Source organism: Pyrgilauda ruficollis, unplaced genomic scaffold (genome assembly GCF_017590135.1).
Source record: "Pyrgilauda ruficollis isolate IOZ18807 unplaced genomic scaffold, ASM1759013v1 scaffold2, whole genome shotgun sequence".
NCBI lineage: Eukaryota > Metazoa > Chordata > Aves > Passeriformes > Passeridae > Pyrgilauda > Pyrgilauda ruficollis.
Window position 1 is genome coordinate 14592446 of NW_024519206.1, and position 14236 is coordinate 14606681.

General features: G+C 34.0%; 1 protein-coding gene across 5 annotated transcripts in view; it reads right to left on the minus strand.

Moving 5' to 3' along the window:
• Positions 1 to 14236, minus strand: part of TBC1D5 (TBC1 domain family member 5) — a 316256-nt gene that overhangs the window by 236600 nt on the left and 65420 nt on the right. For all 5 annotated transcript variants that reach the window (XM_041466381.1, XM_041466380.1, XM_041466383.1 and 2 more), the window contains exon 3: positions 10976 to 11132. The gene's annotated coding sequence lies outside the window, so the exon portion shown is untranslated. The remainder of the gene's footprint in view (positions 1 to 10975; positions 11133 to 14236) is intronic.

Here is a 14236-nt window from a genome sequence, read left to right on the forward strand (position 1 = left end):
CTTTTTCCAAACTCCAAAGATATCATTGTTAACTTTACTTTCCTTGCACAAAATATCACCCAGAAGAGTTTATCTATTTTGTTGAGCATAACAAAAAGTTCACCTTTTCAGAGTATGCTGCACGAAGCTTTGCCTGCCTTTTATATAGTAAAGTAATTTTATTGTATTGTGTCACAGTGAAGGACAAAGATAAGCCAACTGTTTAGATTCCTCTCCTTTATGTTGTGGCTTTGATCACTAACAATGCTGCATGAACAGCCAACAGAAGGCTGACATTTCATAAAATATGCAGTGATAAAAACTAATACTGTAGCATCTGGGAGCGATATATAAAATGCAGAAATACACCTAATAACTGTGATCTTAAATTACAAGTTACTAAAAGCTAAATAAGCAGCATACCTAAAAGAAAGATTAAGACAGGATTTTTGTGCTACTGCTCCTAAAAACAAATTTAAAAAAAATTAATCCAAGATATGCTATCTATTATTCTTAACAATTCCTCTGGTTCCCTTGTAGCTGAGAAGCAGCCTTGTAGAAGAGTGCTTTTTTTGCCGTATCATTAGGTATCAGCAGAAGCCAAACACATTATAAGCCTTCTTCGTGCTATATTAATGCTCTAATGCTTTGTGAAGTCCTCTTTATTGTCTTTTTACAAATATCAATCACACAACACACATAAAACCTGATGACTGATTCTTCACTGTTATGTAAAAAAGCTGAAGCTCTATGATGACAAAAATAAGTAAAAATCCTTCCAATAAGCTGCATAAATTAAGTAAATCTTGGAGAAGAAATTACATTATTTTAATTTATTTACCTTAACAACATTAAGAACCTATAAGACAGGCTACATAAAATGGAGGATTACATCCTAGAAAGCAGCGAATCCCTAAAGAACTTACAAGTCATTGTAAATAACCAAATGCTTTTTTTGCTCTTACTATGTTGCTGTAGCTAAGAAGCTAAAAACAATCCCTGGGTGCATTACAGGGAAATATATGGTAGTGCTAAGGACCTGAAATTATCTGCACATATGGCATCACTGGAATGCTATAACCAGGCCTGGTAACTTTCATTCAAAAGGAAGTTGAAACTAAAAGGGCCAAAAAAGGAGTTACAAGAATTACAGTCAGGAAATCCTTCTTTTTATTATGTGTGTGAGATGGACAAAAGATCAGTATATTTAGTTTATTTATAATAAGATTAGAGGTGATTTGATGGAGATCTATAGTTTAGTACATGTGGAGAAGGTGTAATAGCCAATAACTCTCTAATCAAGCATAGAAAAGGATAGTAAGACAGAATTACTGAAAAACATCATACAAATTCAGTCTAGAAATAGGTCTTAATTATTACATCAGGTTAGACAGTTATATAATGCATTTTTTAAAATATAAAATATCAAGGTAAAGGTGAAATAATGATTTGTATTTTTTAAAATGATTAATACTTTACCTTAATTTATACCGAAGACAGAATGGCTAAACATCAAAATGATCTCTCCTGCATGGAAACCAGTATAATACTAAAGAAATTACAATAACCAATTAACTTTAAAAGACAGTTTTATACAACATCTATGTTCTCATTTATGATTCCATGGGTCACACTTTAATGCAATCACTCAATATAAAAATTACTTTATCTAATGTAACATAAACATAATTTTAGGAAAGGCTGCAAGGGTGCACAATCAAGAAATAAAATAGGAGTGACTTACGTGATGCAACAGGTTATGTAGCTACTGGTCATCCACAGGTGTAAGTAACATTAATATAAAGCTGAAACAACTGCTTCAAATAATTTGAATATAATGGTGCAACATTTGCTTATGGCACCAAAAAATGGGTAGCACTTCCTCAGCATAGTTATGAGATCTAGTAAAACACAAGGTCTAAAGATCGCATTGAAATCAGCTTTTTAGTATTAGGCCCTCATTTAATGGCAGGGGAAAAGGAATCATGTATCAGATGAAAAGAAATGCAAGAGAAAATCCACATTTGGTGCCTAAAGAAGTGTGAAGCATATTTTTGGTCTGAAAACATACTGAAATTAAAGTTTAAGTATGTGGGAGGCAATTGTCCTTGTGGTTATAATTAGTGTCCAAATTTAGGGACTTCAGCTCTTAATGCATACCCACCTGCCTGTTATTCTTACCATGGTTTTTTATGTCACTTAATGGAGATGAATACTCTTTTCCCACCTCATATTTACATCAAGGCTATTTAATTTCTTTAGGCTGCTATAATAGGTTAAACAGCAGTCTCAACATCACTCTTCATATCCCACTGGACAACGAATGGCATTATAAGACTGAGAATAGATGAAGGCATATTTACATTCATAATGTTCTTGACTATAAAATTTATGTAAATTATGATTTTTATATTTGCAAATACTGTAATTTTCAGTTTCAATGAATACTACTCTTTCATCATTAACTTTCTATGTACATTACATGGAGAGAAAAACTAATGAAAATAAAGAAACTAACGGCTGTGATCAGAGAGGTATTCTGTAAAAGTTAAAAAATGCTTTGTTTATTAACTGATCTTACCCCTGTACAGACAGGGGGCTGGACTACACCTCACTGCTTATTCGAAGTGTGTAAAGCCTACAGAGGATTTTAAGCAGGTAATAACAAAACCAGATTTTGCATTGATGGCTTGTATTTTAACCCCATCAAAATCTAACAACTGTATTGCTGAGGAAAATTAGTTTTTTCCCTCATCTGTATAAATAGCATTTTTTCTATTCATTGAAAAATCACAATGGAAACACTAAGTTAATTACAGAACTGCATGTAAGGTTTGGGAACATGTTTACAGATGTTACACAAGAATGAAAAACTCCAAAATATCAAATTTCATTAACTAAGCTATTGCTCCACCAAATGGATAGAATTATTTTTAAATATCCTTAGAGTGGAAAAAGAACTTTTCAGTTAAAAAGAACATTAATCTCCTATACCTCTTGTGAGACAGACACACACACACACAAACACTGTGTATTTCTATGCAGACGCTATCATGATTTTTCTATGATGGTCAGCTAAGTAATTCCTTTAATTTTATAACATGCAACTCTGACTCAAAAAATCTAGGCTTCCAGAATGAAAAACTGGCAAATCAAATTGGTCCAAATATTCTGACATATTTTTAAATGAGGAACTTTTTTTTGTGTGTGTTTTGGTAAGAGCTTAGTGTGACATTTTCAGACTGCAAATGCAAACATACGAAATGAAACAGCTCCCAAACTACCACAGTCTCAGACACGTATGTTGTTTTTAAGGAGGTGATTCCTTGATACCTGAGAAGCACTATGAGAATGAAAAAATGCCACACATCTTAAGGAAGTAAAATTGGGCACATAAAGTGAGTTGGATCAGTTCTGTGTATAACAAAATCACTTGGTTATATATGTTGTTTTTCAGGTTATTCAACATGTAATCATTAGAAGACAAAACTTGAAATGCATGGACTGGGTATAGATTCAAAGACATATATTTTAAAGAACAGTGAATTTTCTGGTCTCCCTTAGCTTTGTAGTAAGCTGTAGCTTGTAATAAAAATGAAACTAAAAGGACTTCAAGATTCTGTTCCAGTTTGACAAGTGGAGGAAGTATGGACTCAGACAATGGCCCAAACCATCAGTCTCTTCCATTAAATATCACTTCCCTTTTCCCAACTACTTGAACCAATTAATTTTTCTGTGTAAAGTAGTAAATTTCCCAAGCTTCTGCTGAATGCCTGGCAATAGGGAAGTCAGTATCGCTGATACACCAGTCCAAATTGCGGCTACCAAACAAGAAACCCTTCCTCTTAGCAGCCTATAAATACTATGAAAAGGGAAAGTTATTTTGTGGGGCTTTTAACTGCAAAACCTTGAGGGATGTTAAGAAGACCTTCCCAAACTCAGAGCTTGTTTGCACAGAAAACAGGGAAAACAATCTGATACCACTCCCTAGTACTTGCCTCAGAGAAAATACTGAAACCTCAATATTAATTATAAAACTTAAAATAGTCACAAGAAAGAAGATACTGGAAGCAATTTTAATATTGGCAAAATCTTAAATGCAGCTTTTACTACAACTCTTCAAAGAAGCTTGCATATGAAATCTGCATTGTTCACTAATGATATATTCCAGAAAGGAATAACATCTAAAAAGTAGTGTCAGAAAAGTTTTACAAATTGCAATAGGCAAGTTTTCTTTTCAAACAATCTAGGAGCATAAGATCCTTATGTAGAGTAAAAATGTCATGAATGAGGAACTCTCTTTTTTACATGAAATAGTCCATCCCTTAAATGAAGTTTATTACAGTATCTTTTGGAGTAAGAAAAATGTTTTGTATAGGAATATTTTAATATTTACATGTGTCTTTGCTGAGAACTAAACATTAAAGTAAAACAAACCCATTATTATTTCCCCCTAAAATGCTACAAAACCATGCAGGTTTCATAACTATAGTTTTCATGTACAGAAGTAACCACAATTCCATTCTACATTTACATTTCATTCACAAAAGTGCATTTAGTAAATGAAATGAATCTAGAAATACAATTAGTCACTCACTATTCCTCTAGCTGGTCGCTATTCACCTAGAGCAGTTTCACACTACAAAATATTCTCAACTGCAGCACTAAATCATTATTAGACATAACTAGATACTGATTCACAACTTAAACACTTTGCCACTTCCTTTGCTTTTGTCAAAACTTACTTTTTACACAGCAAATGTTTTAAAAAATTTTGATGCCAGAATCCAGCTGAAGGCATTGGATGATTTTCTGTTATAAAAACCAAACCAAACCAAACATCCCCAAGCCCAAAACATTCCACCAAATTCCTATGCTTTTCAAGTAGCTATATGCATACTAAGAAACTCACTAACAGCCTGTCAATTCAGGAAAGTACTCCATTACTTCCTGTAAGTTAAATACTTTCCAAAGTCCGAGTGTAAAAGACCAAAAAGAAACTAAGTGCAATCTGTGCTTTCAAATGCAATGTGTAATTAAGGTCTTCAAACCATTTACTCAGGAAGAAATACTGTTGCTTCTGTATTTTAAATTAATTAAAATCACTTTCCTGTCAGATGGTATGAGTGTCTACAAGCAAGACTGTCTTGATCTACTTTTTGTTGGTACATTCTATGGGAAGAATACATTCACTTAAAAAGAAGAGCATTTTCTTCCTTTTCTATCCCTTACTCCTTTCCGCCAAATGACAGAGAATAATGACTTTTTTTCCTCAGATCCAGCTTGGATTCCACTATAAAGTACACTTCTGGATTTTAAAATAATCTAGATTAATATGCCAAAATAAGTTTAGAACATTTATAATACAGAGAAATTCTTGCACCTGATCTACAATTTCCTTGCATAAGATCATAAATATTGCAAGTTTCAAGATACAGGTAACCTTTTCTACAACTCTAAGGCATGAAAGCTGCTTAACAAAAATGATAAAACAACATTCAACCACTTCTTGTAAATCTAGCTGAACCATTCATACCAGAATCAATTCCTACTACTTAATGATCATGAGGACAGATCTTAGAGGATCAGACACATAATATGGAGGAAGCTACTGCAAAAGTTGGTGGCAAGATTGCAATTTTTTAAAAATTACAAATCTGTAGAAATTATACAAAGAAAGTTGCAAAGAAAATGTTTAATATGAAGTTATGTAATGTACATCACTCAATGAAAGCTTGAACAAAACCAGATGAAGCTGCTCAGAAAGTTCTGAGTTTTATAGAAGTTCCACATTAATTTATTCGAATATGACGGAGTACTGATAATATACAGTAGCTTCTGCCCATCATGGCTTCTATCACCTTAGAGAAATGCATAAAGGTCTAAATTTACTATATGTATTTATTGAATAAATAGCACAAAGCAATGTGTGGAAGGTCTTAAATTACTAGGCAGTTGGTCATCACTGTCACTTTAATTTGGCTTTATTCATCTGCTTTCCATCAAATTACAAATGCTGGCCAGTCACAACAACTGAGAAATGCTGCTGCTTGCATTGCAGATCAGTCCCTAGTACAGGACTCCAACTGCACACGGCTGGCATCTACACTGGTACCTGTCAATATCCTTCAGTACATGTTTAGACATTTAAATCCATATAACTTAAAGAGCAAAACCCACTAAAATTCTGTGAACTTCCTTTAGAATTTGTCCTGGAAGCAAAGCATTCTGTAAGTCCCAGAGAATTTCTTCAGGAGGAGCAGAGGGAGAGAAAAGATAACCAAGGATAGCTATGAAATAGCATCCCTTACCTTCAAGGGAAATTACAGCCAATATTTTAGGAAAAATTTTTTTGACCTTAAAACTTTACTGGAACATTAGCACAGCTCTAAACACATCAGAGACAACTGTCTGTGATTGTCATATCTATAGTAGAAGGATCACTTCAGATACACCAAAACATCATTACAATCTTGGTGGTTTTTTTTAACTATACACACCACTGGCAATCCAACTGTTTCTCCCCTCCATCATTCACTTCATGCAAATTTTCTTAAGGCTGTCTCTTTTAATCCTTTAAGAACACTTGAAACAAATCCTTTTTAACAAATTCTTATCAGCCTTTATGCTCATCTAAGGTAGCACTTATCTCTTACTGAAAACCAAACCAAACCACAAATTAAAGTCTTTTGTCCACGTTCAATCAATACAACTTGTAACCATTGCAATGTCTCTGAAAAAGTTTGAAAGTCAACAAAATGCAGAATAAACATTATAAAAAGAAACTATGTAAGAGACATACATAATACTAATCAGGTAAAATAAAGGCAAGAAGCTGCTTTCCTTAAGTAGAATCACAGACTGATCTGGATTGGAAAAGACCTTTAAAGAATACCTAATTCAGCATCTTGCCATGGGCAGAGAGGTGGACATCTACTAGATTAGGTTGCTCGAAGTCCTATCCAACCTGGCCTTTGAACACTTCTGAGGATGGGGCATCTGCATTTCCCTGGGCAACTTGTTTCCATGTCTCCACACCCTAATTATTAAGAATTTCTTGCTTAGATTTCATCTAAATGTACCATCCTTTACTTACAGAGGCCTAAATCTCTAGAGGCCCTGCTACAAAGTCTCTCTCTACTTTTGTTATAAAGCCCACTTTAAAGTACTGCAAGGCAGAAGTCAGTTCTTCATTTGTACTGGCAAGGGTGGTTTTGTGGTTAAAATGAAGATGAACTACAAAGTAAGCACCAAGTACAAGGAAAGAGCTCTGCCAGAATCAGCTGGGCTCTGTCCATGGCCAGCTCAGGCTTCAGAGTCATGCTGCCCCAAAAGGAAGCTCAGGAGGGAAATGGGGCAACATGCCAGGGGCAGGGGCAAGGGCAAGGGACATGCGGTGCACAAAGACCACTGCCAGAGGAAACTGGAACTAACAAGGATGTGAAGCAGTACCAAATTTGTCAGCCGTAAAAGTAGTAATCTAACATAGCACAAAGAGGAGAAACAAGAAGGATGCCTGAAGACAATGGGCTAATAACACACAGTACCACTAGTCCTCACCATTAGAATCAGACACCTACTGACAATAAAGCTATTGTAACTACTAGTCTTGACTTGATATCACGTACCCTCAAGGGGAACTGATATAACCTGATTTTAGTGCTTTGCAAAATAACTCTCGATCCTGGACCTGTTCTTCCACTGTTTGAAACTGCATGTCCTGCAAGTTTTCTACATCTGAGAAAGAAGTCTTTATCTTATGCATATCTTTCTTGAGCCCATGTCTGCAATACAGCCATAAATTAAAGAAAATGGACCACCAACCCTGCAGGAAAAGCAACAACAGAAACACTGCAATGAATTGCGTTGTTTGAATTGGTGTTGGATTTTTAAAATACTTGTATGTTCTGTACATACAGATGTGTGATGACCTCTACGAGCTGCATAACAGTGCAACAAATGGGTAATTCACTTGCTCCACCAAACACAGATTACTGTACTATTTAAGAAAAGATGCCATCTGTAATATAGTTGCAAATCACCAATGCTTTTTAGACTAATAGAGAAGTTTACTTAAATTTAAATTAACTGACAAATTATAACATGCCTATTCTAGAGCCTGTAAGACAATACACAAAATCACTTAAAGATTTCTTCTTAGAAAGCACTGTATTCCAAATTATAAACAAATTATAAACTCCTGAAGTATTTAATTGTCTGAAATATTTCATCTGAAAAAGACCCAACATTCAGTTTTCTTGATGCTTCATAACCCAGTTTGTAAAACAAAGACTTTAGAACCAGGCTGCAAGCCAACAATTATCAACTATTATATGGGATTTAACTATTCCCTAAGTCAAAGGAACTATGTTTAAAGCTATATAGTATTTCAGTTTCTTTATAAATCACTTCAATAGTGAAAGTTGTTTGACCAGTTTCAGTATTATGTCAACATAAAAATATCTGAAACCAAGAAATATTAAGTGAAACCAATCTCAGAGAACATTGGAAAAATTTCAAGCAGTGGGAACTACAGGAAGATTAGTAACTAGCATTTAAAAATATTTTGTCTTCAGAGAAATGATCTTAAAATATAGGTTTAACAAATTAGAAATAATAAGTAAAGCACACTAAATGAGCATTATCAGTTTTTCACCAAAGAATTCTTAACATGATTTAATTTGTAGTCAGAACAATCTACAGTATACCAGTCCAGAAACAAATGTGCCAAGCTTACTATGAAGAAAGCACATAGATATATAATTTTAATACGATTATAGATATCTGAAATACTAGGGCTCCTCAAACACATCAGTTGCAGCGTTCTTTTCCAAACTAGCAATATGCATTGCTTTCTTTAATGAAACTTCTATTTTCTGGTTTTCCTATGAAGAGCTGTAAGAGGGAAAACAGCCATGGACAGAAGAGGGAAAATGGCCACGGACCAAACATCACTGTTCGGTAAACGGAGGATGGGGGAAGAAAAAAAGATGCATTTTGGCAGTCTATTTTACTCACAAAAAAAAAAATTCTTTCTTCCTTTCTTGTTTTCCTTCATTAGCCAACAAGAAGCACCAGATCTACTCATTACATGCACACTGCATGGCTAAGAAAATTAAGAGATGAAATGGAAAGTAAGAGCAGCAGCCTCAGCTTCAAGTCGCATCTCAAAGATCAAGACTTGCCTGTAGTCTGGCCTACCACTGAACAAGCACAATACCTCTTTAATAAAGGAAAAATATCTGGCAGGTTACATGGAAACCTCTGCTGCCTAGCCTGAATGCTGCCTCCAACATTTGGAATGACAGACAAGGGAAGCTCACGCTACTTGAGCTTTGCTCACCTTGCAGGCACTATGAGGGAGAAGCCGAGTTTGTCAAAAACTTAAAGAAAGATCTCCCAGGTTTGTTCATGAGTATATAAAGCTTGTCTTACATTAAATGTAAATGAGTTAACCAGAATATTCAAAAGCTTCTAAGGCAATTTTCAAGAGCAGTTTTAACTAGTTTTTGAAAGACACGTATTCTCTAGTAATAGGAAAGACAGCTATTTTAATTAGTTTTTCAAAGCAACAAAATAAAAAGACATTCCTAGAATTATGTAGATCAGTAAAATGAGTTCATTATAATTACTTACTATAGTGTTATCGTGTAATTTTTTAATTTCACAAAGTTGGATGCAATGGAAAATGATCTTGATATAACCTACAAGAAGCAGTCTAAACACTTGGAAATGGTGAAATCGTATAATCACACATGCACATACAAAAAGACTAAGCCACCAAAAGCACCAGTCTCTGCTTCTCAACTCTATTTTACAGTTCCAAAATCCAGGCACACATCTAGAAGAACTTTCTGCCCCACGTCTGGTCAGTAAAGAAATTGAGGTTAACCTTTAATTTTTAATGTCACCTGCAGCCAGTGACTGCTTTTTCTAATGCAAGTGACAGATAAACAGCAAAACACTCCCAAGATGATACACAAAGCACCACATACCATAAGTGCATTTTTATTTTTATACCAACTCAATTTCTCAAATGGATAACCAATGTTCCTACTAATTTACATTAAGAATTGAGTGAGGCATGAAAATTGTTCTGATGCATAGGCTCTATTTAATGTACTGCATAGTGTTCTGTACTTTATTGCAACACTGGAAAAAACTAACTACACTTAAAAGGTACAGAAACTACATATCCAAGCTCATATATGTCTTAAAAAATCACTTCAGAAAGGAGTTTTAAATTATCCAGAGAATAGGAAGGAAAAATAACTAATTAAAGGCACTGATGGAAGTCAGTAAAAATAAAAACAATACCTATTAAAATGAGTTTACTGACCTTTAACTACTTGAACTAGTGTAGATATAGTATAGATCAACACTAGAACTTTAAATCCGCATTTCTAGGATTTCCAATTTATAATTCCTTTATACAATTCAATACTATCACCTTAACATTTGCAAGGTAATTCCAAACTAAACAGAGGGAATATGGCAAATTGAGGTAATATAGTCTAGCTATTTAAGGCCAAATTGGCAAGTCTTTAACAGTAAACACTGTATCATTACTAAACACTGCCATGTTGTTAATGTTAAGGAGAGGTTTAAATTAGAGAGTGAATTGCCCCTTCAGGTCGGGACTTAGGGCATATTATGGGAGAAAGCAAAGAAAAGCTCCCACTGACACGGTCTATGTTCCACCAGTTCTGTGGGAAGCAGACTGCAATACAGTAATCCGTCAGTTTTAACACCAAATACTACAGTCACTATTTTCACTTGTCTTTTAAAATTTAATGCAGCAAACTGGGGAGAAAAGAACCTATGTTTGTAAAGTAAGATTTCTTTTGATACAGTAATGATAAGAAAATAGCTTTTGGACAACTGCAGGAGACACGTCACAAACATTTTTATAAATGTTAAATGTGTAACTATGACATTAATGAAAATGAGGCAAAGTCAGTTTGCTTTTTAAAAAAATACAAAAAAATTAACTCACATAGTGGCAGGTGCTCAAACACAAAGGAGACAGTTGTCTTCAGAAGGATATTCTCTCCACACATTCAACAGGCAAATAGCACTGGGATATGCCCCAGGCACCAGGAGAAATGAGGAAGCTGGAATGGCAATCCTGGTACCAGACTTCTGGAGCAGACCTTCAGATGGAGAATAAATATACTTAATGAAAAAGAAATTCTAAGAATAGTTTGAGATTTTTATTTGATTTAACAAGATTCAAGTTAAGGATTCAAGACATAAGACACTGCGTTTCTTCTGGACATTTCAATATAACAAAAACAAAAGTGACTGAGATTAGCTTAAGTATTTTCAAGTCAAATAAGTACTGTATTTCACATAATCATGAATCAGGAGAGATAGAAACAACATGTAAAGTAAATTCATGTGGTTTAATTTATTTATTACTAAGATGACAATAATGGTAGACAGACAACTCTAACAGCTTGAACATTATGGAGACTTATTCAGTATTCAACCTGAAATTTTTATCAACATGTGACTCTTGGATATTTCTCAGCATTACTTAAATTTCTCCTCCTGTGAATGAACTTCTTAATAAAATTTATCTTACAAATTTCTGTAATTTGGTATTTTAGACCTATTTTCTAGAAAGTTGTTCATTCATTATTGATAAGAACATAAGAAGTTGTATAGAGTTCAACAGCATACTACAGCTGATTACATACACACTCACACTAAAAATGTTGAAGGTTATGGTTCTAAGAAAAATTTAACAAATGAAACATAAGCAACTGATCAGCCATCTATCTTTCATTAACTCCCCTTTAACTGTTCAAAATCACAAAAATCACCAAAAAAAATTCAAACAAACCCTTTTCAAAATATATTTATGCAGATTTTTTCAGCAACTATGACATGACTTAAGTCTACTCATGGCAGGATAAAATTATATCTTAAAATAATTCTTCCTGTTACAAATATGCAAAGCTAATAGTGTTGAATCAGAAACACCATCTTCCCGTTTAGAAAAGGTGGTACTTTACTGTTTCTATAGTGTTTTCAACAGGAAATGTGAGAACACAACCATCTAGACACATTTTTATATAAGTCCTAAATGACACTGATTTTGCAGGTAAATACTCAAAAAGCTCCTGAAATCTGACCAATGTTGTCAGATTACAGTGTAATCTGAGACTGTATTATTACAGTGTTGTGATATTTAGAAATATACCACAAAAAGCATACTGACTTGTAAAAAAAATAAATTGGGATTTCTTTTGTAAGAAAGTAAATTAAAGGTAATTGTCTACTCTTGAGTATATAAAACAGTTCCAACTGAATAGTGTGTTTAGGGTTTTTTTTGTAATTTGGATTAGCATTCTAATTACCACATACTAGCACATAAATGTATTTTTATTCTAGAGCATACTTTGAGTTATTAAGTCTGGCATTAAATTTTGTAACAAGATGTAATATATCTAATTCAAGAGGGCTTAGAGTATTCCTGTATTACTTATTAATATGTTAAGTGAATGTTTGGACAATTGATTTCAACTAGGTTTTGTGACTAAAACATGTGACAAAATACAATTTTCAAATTACATAGTCCATTTGTCATAACTACTGTTCTTTCTAATTTCTATAGGTGTTAACAAATTAAACAAAAAAAGCCACACTGACTAAATAAAGAACTGTAACCATTTCAGAATCTAAAATAAATCATCAGCATTAGCAAATATGTCCATTTAGCCAATAGCAAAGCATCCTTTGCTGTTCTGTCTTCCCGTTGCCTTCATTTGCTTTTTATACCCTCCTTTCTGCATTTCCACCCAAACTCTGTATGTGTATACTTGCAGGGGACTTACTACAGTGAGACCACAGTCTTGTACTGAAGCAACAATGAATAATAACAAATGCACTGCTCGAGTATCACAAGCTGACTCAGTCACAGGTGGACCCAAGTTGACTGGTTGGTTTCATAAAATCAATATATTTAAGACACTAATCCTGTAAATTCTTACTGAAACAACAGAAACATCCCAAGCCAATGGCTTAAATAATGTTCATGTAGCAAAATAAATAGAAAATATTACTCTGTGTAAGTTCTGAAAACAGAAGTGATGACAAAGTATTTCACACCAGTTCAGCACAAAGATTTTTGTGTGATTCATACAGTTTTGACAGTTTTTTCAACAAGTTAGACTGCAAAATGGTCTCTATGCCCGCACTGATGTTTTTGGAGTTGCAAACAAGTCAGATAGACTAGGGAGAATGGGAAAAGTATGATCTCCATTGGAGCATTTGGCCTAGCTGAAATAAAAAGATGGACTTACTGTGAATATGAAGAAAATCATCTCAGAAAATGAAAAAAGATGAAAACATTAATAAGTAACCAGAGTAACTTACAAAACAGAATAGAATACTACATGAAGATTTTTATTACCATGACAAAAGATATAAAGATTATTTTTCTTGAAAAGTAAGAAAAAGTAACTTTTTGACATGAGCTATTAGTAAGTACAAACAGAATCTGCCAGTATTTTAGAAAAAGTGATGGCATCCTCATGTAGACAGCTCATTTTGAAGGATATCTACTAGACATTTCTGGAACCTACATGAGGACTGCATAAATCAATACCATCACAAATGCAGACCATCTGTCAGATGTCTTGAACAGCATTTACAGAAAACAGTCTTCAATATATTAATATAGTCTTAATATATGAATATATGAATAAAGTCTTAAATATATTAATAAAGTAAGGAAATAAAGGTATTCCCTTACTTACACAAATGCCTCCATCCCCACATATGATGGAGAAAATCAGGAGTTCAGTATCATATGCTAGTAGAAGGTTCCTAACTAGAATTACTCCAATGTTTAAAGGAGTAGGTATCAGGAAGCAAACACAGATGATCCGCCTTAAACTTCTACATGGAAATGTTTAGGGAAGCTATTTTTTCAAGGTAACAAAACAGGTACAATAGTACATACCTTTCAAAGAAGCATTTCTGCTTCCCATGGTCCACTAGTCACACAACTACGGTCCGCTTGGAAGACTGAGAACATGAAAACTTCCCAATGCTTTGCCACTTGTTCTCAGTAAGCCTTATCTCACTCTTTTTTCAAAACACATTAAACCAAAGGGCAGGAGGAGGAAAAGGGGATGGGAACAAAGAAAAGAAACGAGTCTGATTTTACTATTGTCTGTTCTTCCTCCCTCAATACTGTCTCCATTAAAAAAAAATTACAGAACTAAGAATACATGTAGTAAACAAA